General features: G+C 39.4%; 2 long non-coding RNA genes across 2 annotated transcripts; both read right to left on the reverse strand.

Annotated features, from left to right (window-relative positions):
* Window positions 1–12,392: 12,392 nt before the first annotated feature.
* LOC124289930 lies at window positions 12,393–15,667 on the reverse strand. Its single transcript, XR_006901797.1, has 3 exons — window positions 15,648–15,667; window positions 14,159–14,217; window positions 12,393–12,463 (listed from the first exon to the last, which is right to left on the reverse strand). It is a non-coding gene; the product is annotated as an uncharacterized LOC124289930 (long non-coding RNA).
* A 3,119-nt stretch (window positions 15,668–18,786) lies between these two features.
* Window positions 18,787–21,632, reverse strand: LOC124289906. The gene is made up of 3 exons (XR_006901782.1): window positions 21,613–21,632; window positions 20,236–20,294; window positions 18,787–18,823 (listed from the first exon to the last, which is right to left on the reverse strand). It is a non-coding gene; the product is annotated as an uncharacterized LOC124289906 (long non-coding RNA).
* Window positions 21,633–21,972: the final 340 nt, after the last annotated feature.

The raw sequence follows: 21,972 nt of genomic DNA on the forward strand, positions 1-21,972 counted from the left end.
TGCCCTAGTAGTTACTTGAGCTATAATCTGTAGTGAAAGTTATTGTTCAAGAAGGATATAGACATTTCAGTATTGACATTAAAAAGCGGCGTTAATTTTTCCAGGTAGAAAGTGTTTAGTGGTTGATAGGACTTTAAGGTTAACTGTTTATTTTGGAAGAACATGCATACACTTTCTTTTCTGCTGTCATAATCGACTAAATAAGAAACCAGGAAAATGTCAGTGGAGCATTCTTAAGTTAAAACAAAACAGTGGAGATAAATATTTGTGTGAACCTTCATGTTTCCATAAATCATAATTCTTTTTATCTTGATTAAAAACAGGTATAAAGCGAAAGTATTGTCAGTACAGAAGGAAAGAGTTAAAATACATTGGACTGGTTATAACTTGGATGAGTGGCTTTCAACAAAGAAGGTCAGGTTTGAGGTATGTCTTCTTCAGTGAGTACAATGTATTTCCTTTAGCTGTATATGTAAATCTTTATATCACATTAACCTCAACAGCTCTGAAGAAGCTACATATTTGTATTGCTAGATATTTTGGCTGTGATGTTTTACACTTTGTGAAAGCTTACGAGAATAAATACACATGTTGTACATGTTTGTCTAGTTGAAGACTGGTGACAAGATTGAGGCTCCATGGTTGGTGCACAGAGCAGCTCGATACCCTGGCCATGTTGAGCGTGTTGGTGGAGGTATTTCTAACATTATACAAATAGCTTATATATTCAAATTATGATTCATATTTATTATATACCTTACATTGTTATTGTGTCTAATATATTTCTAAAGCATGTTGAATGTGTTTATACCTGAAATGAAAAGACTGAATGTGTTTTTCATGTTTTTCAGAATATGTGCTAATTGAATTCAGTGACATGACAAAGAAAAGAATTCATTTCAAGTATATTGAGAAGAAAATGTAAGTAATCAGATTATTTCAACTCATACAATATGAATCCATGAATATTTTAGCGGTATGCAGGAATGCTCTTCTGTGCCAAAGTTTGGTTTATTTACCATGTAGAAGCGCAATTGCGCGCCACTGGGTTTTCACCCAACTCAGAGTTACTAAATCTAACAAACTGCAGGCTACCATAGTGTAAGTACTCAAGGCATTGTTCGTAAACTCATGGTAAAGTTTTAGTCACATGACATGTAATATCTGTGAATGTTGTCATTTCTTTATAACTAAGACCTCACTGACGCTGTCACATTTAGGTCAACATTTATGCAATTAGTCACGAAGTATAAAACTCTGCCTGTTGTTTCCTCGCTGCCATTTACCATGTACAATTAACCTTCCTGGAATAAATGAAGTGTGGATGCCTTATGGTGAAGTTATTTTCATTGGGAGGGCTCGGGGTAAAATACACCGCTGTCATATGTTTTTTTGTTTTCTGTGACAGGAACCATCTCTGAAAAGCAACTGGACTTTCAAGACAACCAGACACTGAGATAAGCCCAAGTTCATCAGTTTTAATTACCGAGTCGGAAGAAATCTTGTATAAAGAAATCTCTATCTTTATTTCTATTTCTTCTTGATTTATGTTATGTTAGGTATTTTAATTCTTGAGCAGCATCCTGCTTCTGGAAACCCTTTACCCTACAACTTTAAGTTGTTTTCAATGGGAAAACGTCATGTAATGAAATTTATACTAAACTATCCATAATGTTTGCTGAATTAAAACAATTCTGCTACATGTAACTAAAAAAAAAAAATCTGCCACAGTTTTCACAAGTTAAATTGAAGTAGATCCCAAAGTGGTGCCTTTAGCTATTTACAGATTTCTGTCATTTGTAATTTTTCTCGGTTTCCATGGAAACCATTTGGATTTAGTCTCAAAAAGAAGGGGTAGATTTTCAGTCCGAGTCACAAGTCAAAAACCTTTCAATATCTTTCAACAGAACTTCAGCAGAGCATATTTATAGAAAATTATATTTTTCATGATTTCCATGGAAGCGATTTGGACGTAGTCTAAAAAAATCAAGCTGGACTTTAAGTAACTGCCAGATGATTTGTTCTTTCAAATATGTGGGGGCCGGGGGGATTGTGTCATCTTCTGATGGTTCTTGTTGGAATAGTTGTTAAGTCTGATATTGATTATTCTCCTTGTAAATATCCCTGTCTAGGTAACAATAAGTAAAACACATAATGGTCCCCTGTCATGGTTAGAAAGTTCCTTCTTTTCTTGGAATTATCATGCGTTTTGATGTACTTATTGACCCTACTTATTGATCAAATTGTGTTTAAGGTGTAAGTTTAATTGTCATTGATGTAATGGTTTGAATGCAACTTGAAAGAACTAATTATCACAAAAAGTTATTTAGTTTTAAGATATAAACATCTCATAGGTCTCTCTTGTAACACAGTATTGTCAAGCTTGTCACATGATACAATTCTACTTTCATACATTTTACTTTTGATGACATTAAACATTTGCTATAATCTTTTCTTTGGATATTCAGACCTAAAATAGTAATTAAATAACTGAGAAATTTGTGTTGGTTGAAACGTATTTGGAAGATGTTTCAATAATACCGACATCTGCACAAGAAATCTTTGTAGTTTTTATGTGGTATGTCCCTCACCTCACCTATATTTCATTATTTACATGTTATTCTTGTTATAATTTGTCAAAGTTTTAATTTTTTTGTTCTTTTGTTACAACCAGACTGCCATAAACAAAACCAAATACACCAAAGTGTATGTTTTTCTGTTTGGAATATATATATATATATTTGTATATGTACAGCATGTGTAACTGTAATGTGGTGTATGGCATTTATGAAACAATACATGCAGTTATGTTATATGACCTTGTTTGTGTTATTTTCCCACTGTCTGATGTTAACTCTGCTTTCTGTGATAGTATATCTCATCTTGATTGAATTGTTGAATTTCACCAAGTATTCTTATATTTGGCTGGCCTCATGAAAAGGCTGTTACATTTTTGAAAGTCACATCTACTTGCACACTGCAAATTAGATAATTTCAAAGTAAAATCTCACAAAGAGCAATTCATTTAGATAATTTTAAGGTGTGTTGGTGTACAATATTGAAGGCTCTGCTTAATATGGTTTCAAGGATTATACATCTGCCATATACATGTAACATACTGAAGTCATGTTGAAAGCCGCGATAAACAAAACTCACTCATTAACTCGAACCACTTAGAATCACCCAAAGACAAACTAACTTCGTACAAAGCGAATGGAGGTTAGCTTCCTTTGTGAATGAACGTCAGTTTATCGTTTTCAAATTTTGACAAGAATACACCTATGTATGGATAAACCTTTTAAAAAGTATTTTCAATACAAACGGAGAGACAAAGTGTTTTCGTAAAATACTCATTATAAGAAATCGATATGCAAATAAAAACAAAATAATAAAGCAAGACTAACATCACGACACACCAATCAGTGTGCTCTTTTTAATTGTTCACCTATACCATTTAAAAAAGTAGGGGGTAGTCAACGAAACTACTGATATTTAATACCTTAAAGAGATAAATAGTGTCAGAGGGACATCTTGACTGAGATTAGCATTAGTCGTTAAACATCAGATGACAACAGATTTTGTTAGATGATTGACCAAAGCATCCTGCAGAAACTGCCCCTCGTGTCATTTACCATGAAAAGTCAAACACATTAATATCGTGTGAATCCGTCTCCATTCTCAAGACAATCCCGGATTCAACGAGACATACCCCAACTCAAACGTCCAGTGTCACCTTGGTTCCTCCCATCCCATTCTTTCTACAGAGTAGTGCCAGGTTCGTTCATATTGGTCAGTGATTGTCGACAGTGAAGTACGCGCCGTCCAAGAATATCCCCAACATATTCGACGGGTGTCTGGACCTTGTGCTGGCCATCTTTTTAAGGTGGTCATGTTCTCCTGTTGGAGATACTCAGTGATAATACGAGACCTGTGTGACGTCGGCACCGCACGAGCTTCCAGCATTTGGTCACGGTAGTATACACAGTGACACGTCCGTGTATAACATGTCATGGTGTTCCCAACCACACCATCACCGATCCACCCCAAAACGATTACTCTATCTATTTTCATTACTATTTTCTCGTATCTTCATTCTATGTTATTTCCCTTCACTTTGGTTGTGGGTCTTCCCTGATCGCCCTTGTGTCTGCCTACAGCCAGGACGGGTGACATGTCTCACAATACCTTGTACCCAGTGTCTACATCAACCTTGATCCACAAGCAGCATAGATATGTAGAAATATACACTGGGTTAGAATTTGTGTGCATTTTCTAGTTCAGGAGCGCCTTTAAATTCTATCTTGTGAGTGTAGGTGAAAACAAGTACATATAAGTATCTATGTCCATGAGAGTAGAATAGGTCTTCAGCAACCCATGCTTGCCACAAAAGGCGACTATGTTTGTCGTAAGAGGCGACTAACAGGATCGGGTGGTCATGCTCGCTGACTTGGTTGACACATGTCATCGTATCCCAATTGTGTACATCGATGCTCATGCTGTTGATCACTGGGTTGTCTGGTCCAGACTTATGTTCAGACAGCCGCCATATAGCTGGAATATTGCTGAGTGTTGGGTTAACCAAACCAGTACCATACCCGTGTCAATTACTGCATCAGTTTGTCACTTTCACACAATGATGACTAACCTAACACTCAAGCCGGTGTCGAAAGCGGCTTAGATCCAAATCACTCACTCATGCACATTAAGACTACACCACATATTTTGAAGTGAACTATATATGAATAACACTCAAGATTGGCTTTATAAGTTTATTACAATGTTTCACTGTTACATGTTTATAACAGGCGCGATACACATCAACTTGAGAGATACTCTTGGACTACGGATGTTCGGTGATCTGTTACGAGATGGGCGACACTTATCTTCTACCTGTGGACAGAAGGAAAAATCATTGTTAGAAATCTCAAAGAAGAGCAAACTTCATTATACCATTCAGATTATATCCAATGCATGTGTTTCAGATTCACTATCAGGTGACACGGATGATCTCTCTAAACAAACTGTGGAATTATTAAGGACATGTGCCATTGTTACTGCATGATGTCAGTTAAACATACTTTAGACGCAGGGCAAAAAAATTACCTGACATGGACAAAACTACTGACACATTAATGAGGTGGTGCATGAAAGTGAAATAGAGATTTTGTATGTTATGTGTGGAAAGTTTGATAAAACTGGTCTCGAGAACAGCTAACTCAGTCTAATTGAAATGGCGTGGAAAGAACAAAAGGAAACCCCATGACGCACCCCACTCGAAACCGTTGGGCAGACATGATCTGACGTAATTTGTTGTTGTTGATGCAGTCAACTACTGGTCCAGACTCAAGTATTTACTGACAGAAAGCTGGAACACAGCTGCACAACATTAACATAAATTCAGTGTGGTTACACAACACGCACTCACTCACTAACTCGCCCACGACTAAATGAACCATGTATGATGAGGTATGGTATTTCTGCACCTGGTGTTCAAGATGACTGACAATAAACAGATGTCGTGTGCTATGTAACAAAAGTAAACACAAACGGCTAGGAAATTAAGATACTTTTAATCAGTACAGATTAAAGTAAAAACTGAGGTTGAATCTTGTCTGAAAAAGACAAACCCACAAAATGTCCGAAAGGTCCGAAAAGTATAAATAGTGTTCAAAAGGTCCAAAAATGCAAAAAGTCACCAAATATTTCAATGTAAATAATTATTATATGACACAATGTCCAAAAGGTGAAAGATGTCACTGCAAGCGTCCATCTTGACACAGAACATTCTCCTCAAGAATCCAACAGGTATGAAGATGTCACTATGAGCGTCCATCTTGACAAGAACAATTTCCCTAAGAATCCAAGAAGTATCAAGATGTCACTCTAAGCGTCCATCTTGACACGGAACACTCTCCTTAAGAATCAAAGATGTAGCAAGATGTCTAAGCGTCCATCTTGACACGGAACACTCTCCTCAAGAATCCAGACACACGTGACAGGAAGATTCGAACTGGGGACTGGGTCGGGGTGTCGTCATCATCGAGGTTGATATCGACGAAGTGAGGGGCATCACGGAGGACGGGGGTAGAGAGAGGGGCAGGGAGGGAGGTGGGAGGGACGGGCAGCTCAGATAGGGGCTCAAGGATGGTCATGTATCTCCCAGTAGGACGCTGAGAGGGAGGGAGAGAAGGACATGAAGAGAGTGACAGAAGGTGGAAGTGGAACAAGAGGAGGAAAGTTGTTAGATGGATTTGCTAAAAATATAATCATGATTTGAGAAGAATGTTAGCATTTAACATATGTGATTATTACTGCTCATTAGTGTTCAAATTATTGGTGAGAGTTATGGTAGTAACAGATAAAGTGGATACATTCATGAATACAAAACACACAATTTCAGTTTTACAAAATAACTGATTCCCTAAGACACCCACTTGGCGAGGAGGGGCCCAGATGTCAAAGTTCAAGGGGAACCTGATCACGAGGTCAAGAGCTGTCGGAAGAAGGAATGAAAGTTATGTAAATCTATATACAAATACCTGGACCCAACTGTATTAAAACTAACGTCTTCATAAAACCCAAACTTTTCATTAGTTTTGACACCACCAAAATGGGTATGTTGTAATAAATTTTTTTAGCATTTTCAAAAAATGTCATTAAATTAGGATTTTCCACCATAATTTAGCAATACTAACTTTTTATGAAGGCAAGCGGTCATTGAAAGTTTGCCACTCCAAATGTAATGTCACTTATGTGACAGTTTATATGGAACGTTATTGTACACAAGTAACCTGTTAAAATGTTTGAATTAAAATATTGAAACTTATGATGTTGTCAGTTAGGTAGAACCTATGCAATCACATCATATATAGTTAGTGAATCTGCCCCTGATCGTATGTAAGAAACTTTTCGGGAGTAGGTTAGAACTAGCCACTTCAAACGATATTTCAATAAAATAGTATTTTGGAACAGTATAATGGAACCATTGTAATCACCAACTGTGTGCTTTTTTAAAAATCAATTTATCACTTCAACTGTGAAAAAATTAGAACCCGTATGGTAGTGGGTTAGTTAATGTTGGTTAAGTACTAGGCCGGGAATCTCAATAAGCCCCAGCTGTGTACATAAACGCCTTACTTATCGTTGTACTATGGGTTTTCGGACACCTAAGAACATGCTTTGATGTCTCGGTTATCGCATAAACAATTGTAAAACATGCCACAAACTTATAAAAGATAACTTTTATCATTGACACAAGCCATCTTTCAAGAGTTCAAAATGTCTCTGCGAGGCAACACCCCTCCATACAGCCCGAGTTAGCACGGCCGTCAGAAGACTTATGACGTCCGAAAACCTCTGATCCGACAACATTTTATGTTTGTCGGAAACAGAATTGCCCCAGAATTGGGTTTGAAAACATTGTTTGTTTGTGACAAACGAATCTCTAAGAATTTAGCTGCACTGCTGGCATTTGTTGGTCAAACATAGTGCCCTTCAAAGCTACTCACTGAATCCTAAATCTATATCAGAAGGTAATCCCATAGATAAGGAAAATTTCATAGAGTGTAGGTGCTGAATCCAATATAGCCTAACGTTAACTCGTGATGCGTTGTTTTTCCCTGTTTCGTTTATTAACAGTTTGGAAGCTTGAAAGGCCTCAGTTAACGTGAAAAACATATGAGCAATTCACAAAAAATAGTCATCCTTGATGACAGCAGCCGACCAGAGGGGCAGAGTTCCTTACTTCATGTTGAATGAAGTAAATACGTCATAACAGAACGCAAAGGACAACACTAACTTAAGTAGAAATAACGAACTACCTTGAGTGTACGAAGTCATGGTGATAGTATCTGGAGATGAGCGAACTGTGAGGCAAACGGTGAAGAAAACTGGCAGTATGACGGCAATGTGTGATAGCGACAAAATGGCGGTATCAATAGTGAAACTGTCGTCATAGCGACGTCATAAATCTCGCGAGATCGTCATAGCCTCGCGTGACGTTAACGCCATGACTGGTTTTCTTTGTGCTCTTCGCAAGTCAGGATCCCAGCCATGTTTCCCGATGTCGCGAGGTTAAAAATGGCTGATCTTGGCATGTATATAGAATGTCTTCATGCCAAACAAACAACAAACGAACAGACGATGCAGCATCAGTGTCCATCTGCAAATAGTCACTACTCAAAATACCAATATGATGTTAAAATTAAACTCACTCGCTGACTACTCTAAATATGATTGTAAACGTGTTTGTACCACACCAATTCGATTTGAAGCAGTCACTTTAGTCTGTTACACTCCACCCTCGTATAACATGCTATCTATTAGCAGTCAAGGGGAAATGACTTGGTTCCAAAAGTAATAAGCGTCTCCCGAAGTAAATGCAGACACGATTTTTCTCAGACAATGTAACTCAAACTCATAAATGTTTCTCAATACGTGGACAAAGACAAACTAACTGGACTTGATTGAAAGTAGGTAAATTACTTAGAACCTAACTCAAATGTTTCGTAATACGGTGATAACACGAGGCAACCTGGCTGTCATTGTACAAACAACCTTAGGGGCGGTGAGGTAGCCTAGTGGTTAAAGTGTTGGCTCGTCACGCCAAAGACCCGGGTTCGATTCCCCACATGGGTACAATGTGTGAAGCCCATTTCTTGTGTCATCGCCATGATATTGCTGGAATATTGCAAATAGTGGCGTAAAATCTTACTCACTCACACAAACAACCGACTACGACTTTAGTCAATAATAAGGCATGGGAGTTATGGTCACATCACCACTAAACTCGCTCTGTATAACGGCACTCTGGGTTTTTACATTCTGGAATTATGTTTTTGTACCTTTGAATAAATAATTCCTGCGGGTAGTGTATTTTGCCTTATGTCAAACAGTTAAATATATTTTGCTCCCTCGCTTTGTCGTAGGAGGCGACTGACAGAATCGGATGACCAGGCTGACTCGATGCCCATGTTGTCAATCACTGGATTTCTCGATCTATTCAAATATTTGCAGACCGCCGTTATAAAGCTGGAACATCGGGAGAGCGGCGTTAACTGTAATCTGTTTGATTAATTTTACAGATTTTACAGGCGCTTCAGAGGCCTGACACAAGAAATTTTAAGAGTGAGTGGGCGAGTTGGGTTTTACGCCACTTTTAGCAATATTCCAGCAATATCACGACGGAGGACACCAGAAATGGGCGTCACACATTGTACCCATGTGGGGAATCGAACCCAGGTCTTCGGCGTGATGGGCGAATGTTCTTATCCACTAGGCTACCCCCACCGCCTCTGAGAAATGTCAAGAACGAATTATACAGAGGCGCTTATCTCAACTGTTCCATTTTGGCGATGATATTTGACCCGTGTCCAGATGACACGCTCAGATATACTGACGTCATATTGAAAGCAGTGATAAACAGAACTCACTCACTCGAACCACTTAGAATCACTCCAAGACCAACTAATTTCCTACAAAGCGAATGGAGGTTAGCTCCCTTTGTGAAAGAACGTTTGAATTTGAATTCACATTCAATTATCATCCGTCAGCCATCACACATGCATGGCTGACACAAAATCTTACTAATGTTGTATAATTCACAGGTAAGCACCCTCTCTATATCCTTTCTCTATTTCATAGTGCTAAATATCTAATTATTATCAGTTAAGTATCTTAAGTTAGTAAACATATTTGTCACCGATCGCGCATAAAGTAAACATATCTATCGCGTATCACGTACTAACTTAAGCACTAGCACGTAAGACAGTTTGTGAAAGTATAATTATAATATATTTTATAAACCTTTTATTATCAACACCAACTGTCTATATTTTTAGCAATAATATGATGCATCACCTGTATGTGACGTCATAATGTAAACAATCAACATTATTCAATGGTTATCATAATTATAACGTATGTCACTGTGCTATTTGATTATCAATTGAATAATTAATATGCCTGATTGATTCACATTCAATTGTCATCCGTCAGCCATCACACATGCATGGCTGACACAACATGTTACTAATGTTGTATAATTAACAGTCAATAAACGAGATGTTTTACACCAACGAGGGTCTCCGTCCGTTATTTTGTCTGCTTGGCAAGAATAAAGCCTGAACCCGCGACACCTTTTTAAAAATATTTTCAATACAAACGGAGAGACAAAGTGTTTTCGTAAAATATTCATTACAAGAATCGATATGCAAATAAAAACAAAATAATTCAGCAAGACTAACATCACGACACACCAATAAGTGTGCTCCTTTTATTTGTTCACCTATACCATTTAAAAAAGTAGGGGGTAGTCAACTAAACTACTGATATTTAATACCTTAAAGAGATAAATAGTGTCAGAGGGATATCTGACTGAGATTAACATTAGTCGTTAAACGTCAGATGACAATAGATTTTGTTAGATGATTGACCAAAGCACCCTGCAGTAAGTCTGTCATGCCATTTACCTGAAAAGTCAAACACATTAATATCGTGTGAATCCGTCTCCATTCTCAAGACAATCCCGGATTCAACGAGACATAACCCTACTCAAACGTCCAATGTCACCTTGGTTCCTCCCATCCCATTCTGTCCGCAGAGTAGTGCCAAGTTCGTTCATATTGGTCAGTGGTTGTCGACAGTGACGTAAGCGCCGTCCAAGAATACCCCGAACATGTTCGACGGGTGACAAGTCTAGTGCTGGCCATCTTTTTAAAGGAGGTTATGTTCTCCTGTTGGAGATACTCAGTGAGAATTGGAGGCCTCTGTGCTCTTGAGTTGTCATCCTGAAACACAAACGACGTCGGCGAACATAAGACACCAATAAGCCTCCAGCACTTGGTCACGGTAGTACTGCGCAGTGACACGTCTGTGTATAACATGTCATGGTGTTGTGACAGTCAAAGTGATCCAACCCACACCACCATAGTCGTCTCACAGTCCCTGAACCTCATTATATTCCCTACAGCCTAGCCCTCTCTGCAGTGCTTAAAGCCCAAAATACAGTAAGTCTAGATTTCCTCAGGTTCAGGAATCTCTGGTCTCCCTGGGGCTCCTTTTCAATTTAAATGGGCTTGTTTGTTACTATCAAACTTATATATATTTAGAGACTAAGCATTAGTCTAACACCATCACCGAGCCACCCCAAAACGATTACTCTGTCTATTTTCATTACTATTTTCTCGTATCTTCATTCTATGTTATTTCCCTCCACTTTGGTTGTGGGTCTTCCCTGATCGCCCTTGTGTCTGCCTACAGCCAGGACGGGTGACATGTCTCACAATACCTTGTCCCCAGTGTCTACATCAACCATGATGCAAACACAGCATATATATGTTCAGTAGCAAATATACACTGGGTTAGAATTTGTGCGTGTGCGTTTTTTCTAGTTCAGGAACGCCTTTAAATTCAATCCTGTGAGTGTAGGTGAAAACAGGTATATATATAAGTATCTTTTTCTATGAGAGTATACCCTGGCCCTATTTGCCTCTAGAGCTTTGTGACCCGTGAAGATCCGGGGTAGACTAGGTCTTCAGCAACCATGCTTGTCACAAAAGGCGACTATGCTTGTCGTAAGAGGCGACTAACGGGACCGTTTGGTCAGGCTCGCTGACTTGGTTGACACATGTCATCGGTTCCCAATTGCGCAGATCGATATTCATGCTGTTGATCACTGGATTGTCTGCTCCAGACTCGTTTATTTACAGACCGCCACCATATAGCTGGAATATTGCTGAGTGCGGCGTAAAACTAAACTCACTCTAGAGCTTTGTTTCGGGAGCCATCACCGTCTGTCTAATTTCTGAACAGGTCAATCGAGTTGAGTAGGAAGGGTTCGAAACGATTGCTGAGCACCTTCCTTCCACTGGTGTTTAAGACACCAACCAAGGATACAACGCGTTCAGATGTCTGGTGCCGAAATGCCAGATTTGCCTCGAGTGGAGATCCGGGTTAGAATTGATTTTCAGTAACCAATGCTTGTTGTAAGAGGCGACTAACGGGATCGGATGGTCAGGCTCGCTGACTTGGTTGACACGTGTCATCGTATCCCAATTGTGTACAACGATGCTCATGCTGTTGATCACTGGGTTGTCTGGTCCAGACTTATGTTCAGACAGCCGCCATATAGCTGGAATATTGCTGAGTGTGGGGTTAACCAAACCAGTACCATATCCGTGTCAATTACTGCATCAGTTTATCACTTTCACACAATGATGACTAACGCTAACACTCAAGCCGGTCGAAAGCGGCTTAGATCCAAATCACTCACTCATGCACATTAATACTACACCACGAATTTTTAAGTGATCTATATATGAATAACACTCAAGTTCGGCTTTATAAGTTTATTACAATGTTTCACTGTTACATGTTTATAACAGACGCGACACATCAGCTGGAGAGATACTCTTTGACTATGGTTCAGTGATCTGTTACGAGACGGGCGACACTTATCTTCTACCTGTGGACAGAAGGAAAAATCATTGTTAGAAATCTCAAAGAAGAGCAAAGTTCATTATACCATTCAGATTATATCCAATGCATGTGTTTAAGATTCACTATCAGGTGACACGGATGATCTCTCTAAACAAACTGTGGAATTATTATGGACATGCGCCATTGTTACTGCATGATGTCAGTTAAACATACTTTAGACGCAGGGCAAAAGAATTACCTGACATGGACAAAACTACTGACACATTAATGAGGTGGTGCATGAAAGTGAAATAGAGATTTTGTATGTTATGTGTGGAAAGTTTGATAAAACTGGTCTCGAGAACAGCTAACTCAGTAAAAATGAAATGGCGTGGAAAGAACAACAGGAAACCCCATGACACACCCCACTCGAAACCGTTGGGCAGACATGTTCTGACGTCACTTGTCGTTGTTGATGCAGTCAACCACTGGTCCAGACTCAAGTATTTACTGACAGAAAGCTGGAACACTGCTGCACAACATTAACATAAATTCAGTGTGGTTACACAAAACTCACTCACTCACTAACTCGCCCACGACTAAATGAACCATGTATGATGAGGTATGGTATTTCTGCACCTGGTGTTCAAGATGACTGACAATAAACAGATGTCGTGTGCTATGTAACAAAAGAAAACACAAACGGCTAGGAAATTAAGATACTTTTAATCAGTACAGATTAAAGTAAAAACTGAGGTTGAATCTTGTCTGAAAAAGCCAAAATGTTCAAGTAAAAACTAAACGTTTTTTCAAAGTATAACACATACACTCTACATTTTCTAAAAAGCCAAACCCACAAAATGTCCGAAAGGTCCGAAAAGTATAAATAGTGTTCAAAAGGTCCAAAAATGCAAAAAGTCACCAAACATTTTGTATTTATGATTCGATGTAAATAATTAATATATGACACAAAGTCCAAAAGGTGAAAGATGTCACTATGAGCGTCCATCTTGACATGGAACAGTCTCCTCAAGAATCCAACAGGTATCAAGATGTCACTGTAAGCGTCCATCTTGACACAGAACAGTCTCCTCAAGAATCCAAGAGTTTGCAAGATGTCACTATGAGCGTCCATCTTGACACAGAATAATTTCTTTAAGAATCAAAGATGTAGCAAGATGTCATTCTAAGCGTCCATCTTGACACGGAACAATCTCCTTTAGAATCTAATTGGTAGCAAGATGTCACTCTAAGCATCCATCTTGACACGGAACACTCTCCTCAAGAATCCAGACACGCGTGACAGGAAGACTCGAACTGGGGACTGGGTCGGGGTGTCGTCATCATCGAGGTTGATATCGACGAAGTGAGGGGCATCACGGAGGAAAGGGGTAGAGAGAGGGGCAGGGAGGGAGGTGGGAGGGACGGGCAGCTCAGACAGGGGCTCAAGGATGGTCATGTATCTCCCAGTAGGACGCTGAGAGGGAGGGAGAGAAGGACATGAAGAGAGTGACAGAAGGTGGAAGTGAAACAAGAGGAGGAAAGTTGTTAGATGGATTTGCTAAAAATATAATCATGATTTGAGAAGAATGTTAGCGTTTAACATATGTGATTATTACTGCTCATTAGTGTTCAAATTATTGGTGAGAGTTATGTTAGTAACAGATAAAGTGGATACATTCATGAATACAAAACACACAATTTCAGTTTTACAAAATAACTGATTCCCTAAGACACCCACTTGGCGAGGAGGGGCCCAGATGTCAAAGTTCAAAGGGAACCTGATCACGAGGTCAAGAGCTGTCGGAAGAAGGAATGAAAGTTATGTAAATCTATATACAAATACCTGGACCCAACTGTATTAAAACTAACGTCTTCATAAAAACCAAACTCTTTATTAGTTTTGACGACACCACCAAAATGGTTAAGTTGTAATAAAAAAAATTAGCATTTTCAAAACGTGTCATTAAATTAGGATTTTCCACCATAATTTAGCAATACTAACTTTTTATGAAGGCAAGCTGTCATTGGAAGTTTGCCACTCCAAATGTAATGTCACTTATGTGACAGTTTATATGAAACGTTATTGTACACAAGTAACCTGTTAAATTGTTTGAATTAAAATATTGAAACTTATGATGTTGTCAGTTAGGTAGAACCTATGCAATCACATTATATATAGTTAGTGAATCTGCTCCTGATCGTATGTAAGAAGATTTTCGGGAGTAGGTTAGAACTAGCCACACGATATTTCAATAAAATAATATTTTGGAACAGTATAATGGAACCATTGTAATCACCAACTGTGTGCTTTTTCTGAAAACAGTTTATCAATTCAATTGTGAAAAAAATTAGAATTCGTATGGTAGTGGGCTAGTTAATGTTGGTTAAGTACTAGGGAACCTCAATAAGCACCAGTTGTGTACATAGACGCCTTACTTATCGTTGTGCTATGGGTTTTCGGACACCTACGAACATGTTTTGTTGTCTCGGTTATCACATAAACAATTGTAAAACATGCCACAAACTTATAAAAGATAACTTTTATCATTGACACAAGCCATCTTTCAAGAGTTCAAAATGTCTCTGCGAGGCAACACCCCTCTATACAGCCCGAGTTAGAACGGCCGTCAGAAGACGCATGACGTCCGAAAACCGGTGATCCGACAACATTATATGTTTGTCGGAAGAAGAATTGGGTTTGAAAACATTGTTTGTCCAGTTTAGATCAGAACACCTGTGTTATAACGGGATTTTAAAAGGGGCTAGTAAAGTATCATCATAGATATGGCCTCAACAGCTTGGGGTGACAAACGAATCTCTAAGAATTTAGCTGCACTGCAGGCATTTGTTGGTCAAACATAGTGGCCTTAGCTTCAAAGCTACTCCGTGACCCTAAATCTATATCAGAAGGGATAATCCCAGACTACTTGACATTCATATTTGAAACCATTGTCAGCTTTAGACACTGATTGACTTGTAAATCTCACAGGGTGTAGGTGCTAAATCCAATATACTTAACTCGTGGATGCGTTGTTTTTCCCTGTTTCGTTTGGAAGCTTAAAAGGCCTCAGTTAACGTGAAAAACATATTAGCAAATAGCAATTCACAAATAGTCATCCTTGATGACACCAGCCGGCCACAGTTTCCTACTTCATGTTGAATTAAGTAAATACGTCATAACAGAAAGCGAAGGGACAGCACTAACTTAAGTAGAAATAACGAACTACCTTGAGTGTACGAAGTCATGCTGATAGTATCTGGAGATGAGCGAACTGTGAAGCAAACGGTGCAGAAAACTGGCAGTGTGACGGCAATGTGTGATAGCGACAAAATGGCGGTATCAATAGTGAAACTGTCGTCATAGCGACGTCATAAATCTCGCGAGATCGTCATAGCCTCGCGTGACGTTAACGCTATGACTGGTTTTCTTCGTGCTCTTCGCAAGTCAGGATCCCAGCCATGTTTCCCGATGTCGCGAGGTTAAAAATGGCTGATCATGGCTTGTATATAGAATGTCTTCATGCCAAACAAACAACAAACAAACAGGCGATGCAGCATCAGTGTCCATCTGCAAATAGTCACTACTCAAAATACCGATATGATGTTAAAATTTAACTCACTCACTCACTACTCTAAATATGATTGTAAACGTGTTTGTATCACACCAATTCGATTTGAAACAGTCACTTTAGTCTGTTAGTTAAAACACTCAACCCTCGTATAACATGCTATCTATTAACAGTCAAGGGGAAATGACTTGGTTCAAAACGTAATAGGCGTCTCCCGAAAAGTGGCGTAAAATCTTACTCACTCACACAAACAACCGACTACGACTTTAGTCAATAATAAGGCATGGGAGTTATGGTCACATCACCACTAAACTCGCTCTCTTTAAAGGCACTCTGGGTTTTTACATTCTGGAATTATGTTTTTGTACCTTTGCATAAATAATTATTGAGGGTAGTGTATTTTACCTTATGTCAAACAGTTAAGTATATTTTGCTCCCTCGCTTTGTCGTAGGAGGCGACTGTCGGAATGGGATGACACGATCCTTGTTGTCGATCGCTGGATTTCTCGTTCGATTCAATTTTTACATACCGCCGTTATAAAGCTGGAACATCGGGAGAGCGGCGTTAACTGCAATCTGTTTGACTAATTTAACAGATTTTAAGGCGCTTCAGGGGCCTGACACAGGAAATTTTAAGAGTGGGTGGGCGAGTTGGGTTTTATGTCGCTTTTAGTTTTAGCAATTTTACAGCAATATCACGACGGGGGGACACCAGAAATGGGCGGCACACATTGTACCCCATGTGGGGAAACGAACCCAGGTCTTCGGCGCGATGGGCGAATGCTTTAACCGCTAGGCTACCCCCACCGCCCCTGAGAAATGTTAAGAAGGAATTATACAGAGGCGCCTATCTCAACTGTTCCATTCTGGCGATGATATTTGACCCGTGTCCAGATGACTGACTGACTGAGTTTGGTTTTACGCCGCTTTTAGCAATATTCCAGCAACATCATGGCGGGGGACACCAGAAATGGGCTTCACACATTGTACCCAGTGTCCAGATGACACGCTGTGACATACTGAAGTCATGTTGAAAGCGGCGATAAACAAAACTCACTCACTCACTCGAACCACTTAGAATCACCCAAAGACAAACTAATTTCGTACAAAGCGAATGGAGGTTAGCTTCCTTTGTGAATGAACGTCAGTTTATCGTTTTCAAATTTTGACAAGAATACACCTATGTATGGATAATCCTTTTAAAAAGTATTTTCAATACAAACGGAGAGACAAAGTGTTTTCGTAAAATATTCATTATAAGAAATCGATATGCAAATAAAAACAAAATAATAAAGCAAGACTAACATCACGACACACCAATCAGTGTGCTCTTTTTATTTGTTCACCTATACCATTTAAAAAAGTAGGGGGTAGTCAACGAAACTACTGATATTTAATACCTTAAAGAGATAAATAGTGTCAGCGGGACATCTTGACTGAGATTAGCATTAGTCGTTAAACATCAGATGACAATAGATTTTGTTAGATCATTGACCAAAGCACCCTGCAGTAACTGTCCCTCGTGTCATATACCTGAAAAGACAAACTCATTAGTATCGTGTGAATCCGTCTCCATTCTCAAGACAATCCCGGATTCAACGAGACATACCCCTACTCAAACGTCCAATGTTGGTTCCTCCCATCCTATTCTTTCTACAGAGTAGTGCCAACTTCGTTCATATTGGTCAGTGGTTGTCGACAGAGACGTACGCGCCGTCCAAGAATACCCCGAACATGTTCGACGGGTGACAAGTCTAGTGCTGGCCATCTTTTTAAAGGAGGTTATGTTCTCCTGTTGGAGGACCTCAGTGATAATACGAGACCTGTGTGACGTCGGCACCGCGCGAGCTTCCAGCATTTGGTCACGGTAGTATACACAGTGACACGTCCGTGTATAACATGTCATGGTGTTCCAAACCACACCATCACCGAGCCACCCCAAAACGATTACTCTATCTATTTTCATTACTATTTTCTCGTATCTTCATTCTATGTTATTTCCCTCCACTTTGGTTGTGGGTCTTCCCTGATCGCCCTTGTGTCTGCCTACAGCCAGGACGGGTGACATGTCTCACAATACCTTGTACCCAGTGTCTACATCAACCTTGATCCACAAGCAGCATAGATATGTAGAAATATACACTGGGTTAGAATTTGTGTGCATTTTCTAGTTCAGGAGCGCCTTTAAATTCAATCTTGTGAGTGTAGGTGAAAACAGGTATATATAAGTATCTATGTCTATGAGAGTATACCCTGGCCCTATTTGCCTCTAGAGCTTTGTGACCCGTGAAGATCCGGAGTAGAATAGGTCTTCAGCAACCCGTGCTTGCCACAAAAGGCGACTATGCTTGTCGTAAGAGGCTACTAACAGGATCGGGTGGTCAGGCTCGCTGACTTGGTTGACACATGTCATCGTATCCCAATTGTGTACATCGATGCTCATGCTGTTGATCACTGGATTGTCTGGTCCAGACTTATGTACAGACAGCCGCCATATAACTGGAATATTGCTGAGTGTGGGGTTAACCAAACCAGTACCATACTCGTGTCAATTACTGCATCAGTTTATCACTTTCACACAATGATGACTAACGCTAACACTCAAGCCGGTGTCGAAAGCGGCTTAGATCCACTCACTCATGCACATTAAGACTACACCACGTACTTTGAAGTGAACTATATATGAATAACACTCAAGTTCGGCTTTATAAGTTTATTACAATGTTTCACTGTGACATGTTTATAACAGACGCGACACACATCAGCTGGAGAGATACTCTTTGACTAAGAATGTTTGGTGATCTGTTACGAGACGGGCGACACTTATCTTCTACCTGTGGAAAGAAGGAAAAATCATTGTTAGAAATCTCAAAGAAGAGCAAAGTTCATTATACCATTCAGATTATGTCCAATGCATGTGTTTAAGATTCACTATCAGGTGACACGGATAATCTCTCAAAACAAACTGTGGAATTATTATGGACATGCGCCATTGTTACTGCATGATGTCCGTTAAACATACTTTAGACGCAGGGCAAAAGAATTACCTGACATGGACAAAACTACTGACGCATTAATGAGGTGGTGCATGAAAGTGAAATAGAGATTTTGTATGTTATGTGTGGAAAGTTTGATAAACTGGTCTCGAGAACAGCTAACTCAGTCACAATGAAATGGCCTGGAAATATCAACAGGAAACCCCATGACACACCCAACTCGGAAACTATGTAGGGCAGACATGTTCCGCGACTAAATGAACCATACATCATGGGTAGGGTATTTCTGCACTTGGTGTTCAAGATGACTGACAATAAACAGAAGTCGTGTGCTATGTAACAAAAGAAAACACAAACGGCTAGGAAATTAAGATAGTTTTAATCAGTACAGATTAAAGTAAAACTGAGATTGAATCTTGTCCGAAAAAGCCAAAATGTTCAAGTAAAAACTAAAGTATAACACAGTATGACATACAGTCTACATTTTTAAGAAAAGCCAAACCCACAAAATGTCCGAAAGGTCCGAAAAGTATAAAAAGTGTTCAAAAGGTCCAAAAATGCCAAAAGTCACCAAATGTTTCAATGTAAATAATTATTATATGGCACAATATCCAAAAGGTGAAAGATGTCACTGCAAGCGTCCATCTTGACACAGAACATTCTCCTCAAGAATCCAAGAGTTTGCAAGATGTCACTATGAGCGTTCATCTTGACAGGAACAATTTCCCTAAGAATCCAAGAAGTAGCAAGATGTCACTCTAAGCGTCCATCTTGACACGGAACACTCTCCTCAAGAATCCAGACACACGTGACAGGAAGACTCGAACTGGGGACTGGGTCGGGGTGTCGTCATCATCGAGGTTGATATCAACGAAGTGAGGGGCATCACGGAGGAAAGGGGTAGAGAGGGGGGCAGGAAGGGAGGTGGGAGGGACGGGCAGCTCAGACAGGGGCTCAAGGATGGTCATGTATCTCCCAGTAGGACGCTGAGAGGGAGGGAGAGAAGGACATGAAGAGAGTGACAGAAGGTGGAAGTGGAACAAGAGGAGGAAAGTTGTTAGATGGATTTGCTAAAAATATAATCATGATTTGAGAAGAATGTTAGCATTTAACATATGTGATTATTACTGCTCATTAGTGTTCAAATTATTGGTGAGAGTTATGTTAGTAACAGATAAAGTGGATACATTCATGAATACAAAACACACAATTTCAGTTTTACAAAATAACTGATTCCCTAAGACACCCACTTGGCGAGGAGGGGCCCAGATGTCAAAGTTCAAAGGGAACCTGATCACGAGGTCAAGAGCTGTCGGAAAGAAGGAATGAAAGTTATGTAAATCTATATACAAGAAACTGGACCCAACTGTATTAAAACTAATGTCTTCATTAAACCCAAAGTCTTCATTAGTTGACGACACCACCAAAATGAGTAAGTTGTAATAAAAAATATAGCATTTTCAAAAAATGTCATTACATTAGGATTTTCCACCATAATTTAGCAATACTAACATTTTATGAAGGCAAGCTGTTATTGAAAGTTTGCCACTCCAAATATAAAGTGAGAGTTTATATGGAACGTTATTGTACAGAAGTAACCTTGTTTGAAGTGAATTAAAATATTGAAACTTATGATGTTGTCAGTTAGGTAGAACCTATGCAATCACATCATATATAGTTAGTGAATCTGCTCCTCATCGTATGTAAGAAAGTTTTCGGGAGTAGGTTAGAACTAGCCACTTCAAACGATATTTCAATAAAATAATATTTTGGAATAGTGTAATGGAACCTTTGTAATCACCAACTGTGTGCTTTTTCTGAAAACAATTGATCACTTCAATTGTGAAAAAAATTAGAATTCGTATGGTAGTGGGTTAGTTAATGTTGGTTAAGTACTAGGGAACCTCAATAAGCACCAGTTGTGTACATAAACGCCTTACTTATCGTTGTGCTGTGGGTTTTCGGACACCTAAGAACATGCTTTGTTGTCTCGGTTATCGCATAAACAATTGTAAAACATGCCACAAACCTATAAAAGATAGCTTTTATCATTGACACAAGCCATCTTTCAAGAGTTCAAAATGTCTCTGCGAGGCAACACCCCTCCATACAGCCCGAGAACAACTGTGTTATAACGGGATTTTAAAAGGGGCTAGTAAAGTATCATGGATATGGCCTCAACAGTTTGGGATGACAAACGAATCTCTAAGAATTTAGGTGTTGACCAGCTGCACTGCTGGCATTTGTTGGTCAAACATAGTGCCCTTCAAAGCTACTCACTGAATCCTAAATCTATATCAGAAGGTAATCCCACACTACTTGACATTCACATCTGAAACCATTGTCAGCTTTAGACACTGATTGACTAGTAAATTTCATAGAGTGTAGGGGCTGAATCCAATATATACCGTTAACTCGTGAATGCGTTGTTTTTCCCTGTTTCCTTTATTTACAGTTTGGAAGCTTAAAAGTCCTCAGTTAACGTGAAAAACATATTAGCAATTCACAAATAGTCATCCTTGATGACACCAGCCGGCCACAGTTTCCTACTTCATGTTGAATTAAGTAAATACGTCATAACAGAAAGCAAAGGGACAGCACTAACTTAAGTAGAAATAACGAACTACCTTGAGTGTACGAAGTCATGCTGATAGTATCTGGAGATGAGCGAACTGTGAGGCAAACGGTGAAGAAAACTGGCAGTGTGACGGCAATGTGTGATAGCGACAAAATGGCGGTATCAATAGTGAAACTGTCGTCATAGCGACGTCATAAATCTCGCGAGATCGTCATAGCCTCGCGTGACGTTAACGCTATGACTGGTTTTCTTCGTGCTCTTCGCAAGTCAGGATCCGAGCCATGTTTCCCGATGTCGCGAGGTTAAAAAATGGCTGATCATGGCTTGTATATAAAATGTCTTCATGCCAAACAAACAACAAACAAACAGACGATGCAGCATCAGTGTCCATCTGCAAATAGTCACTACT

This window comes from Haliotis rubra, unplaced genomic scaffold, assembly GCF_003918875.1.
Source record: "Haliotis rubra isolate DU_JTF1 unplaced genomic scaffold, ASM391887v1 Scf451, whole genome shotgun sequence".
NCBI lineage: Eukaryota > Metazoa > Mollusca > Gastropoda > Lepetellida > Haliotidae > Haliotis > Haliotis rubra.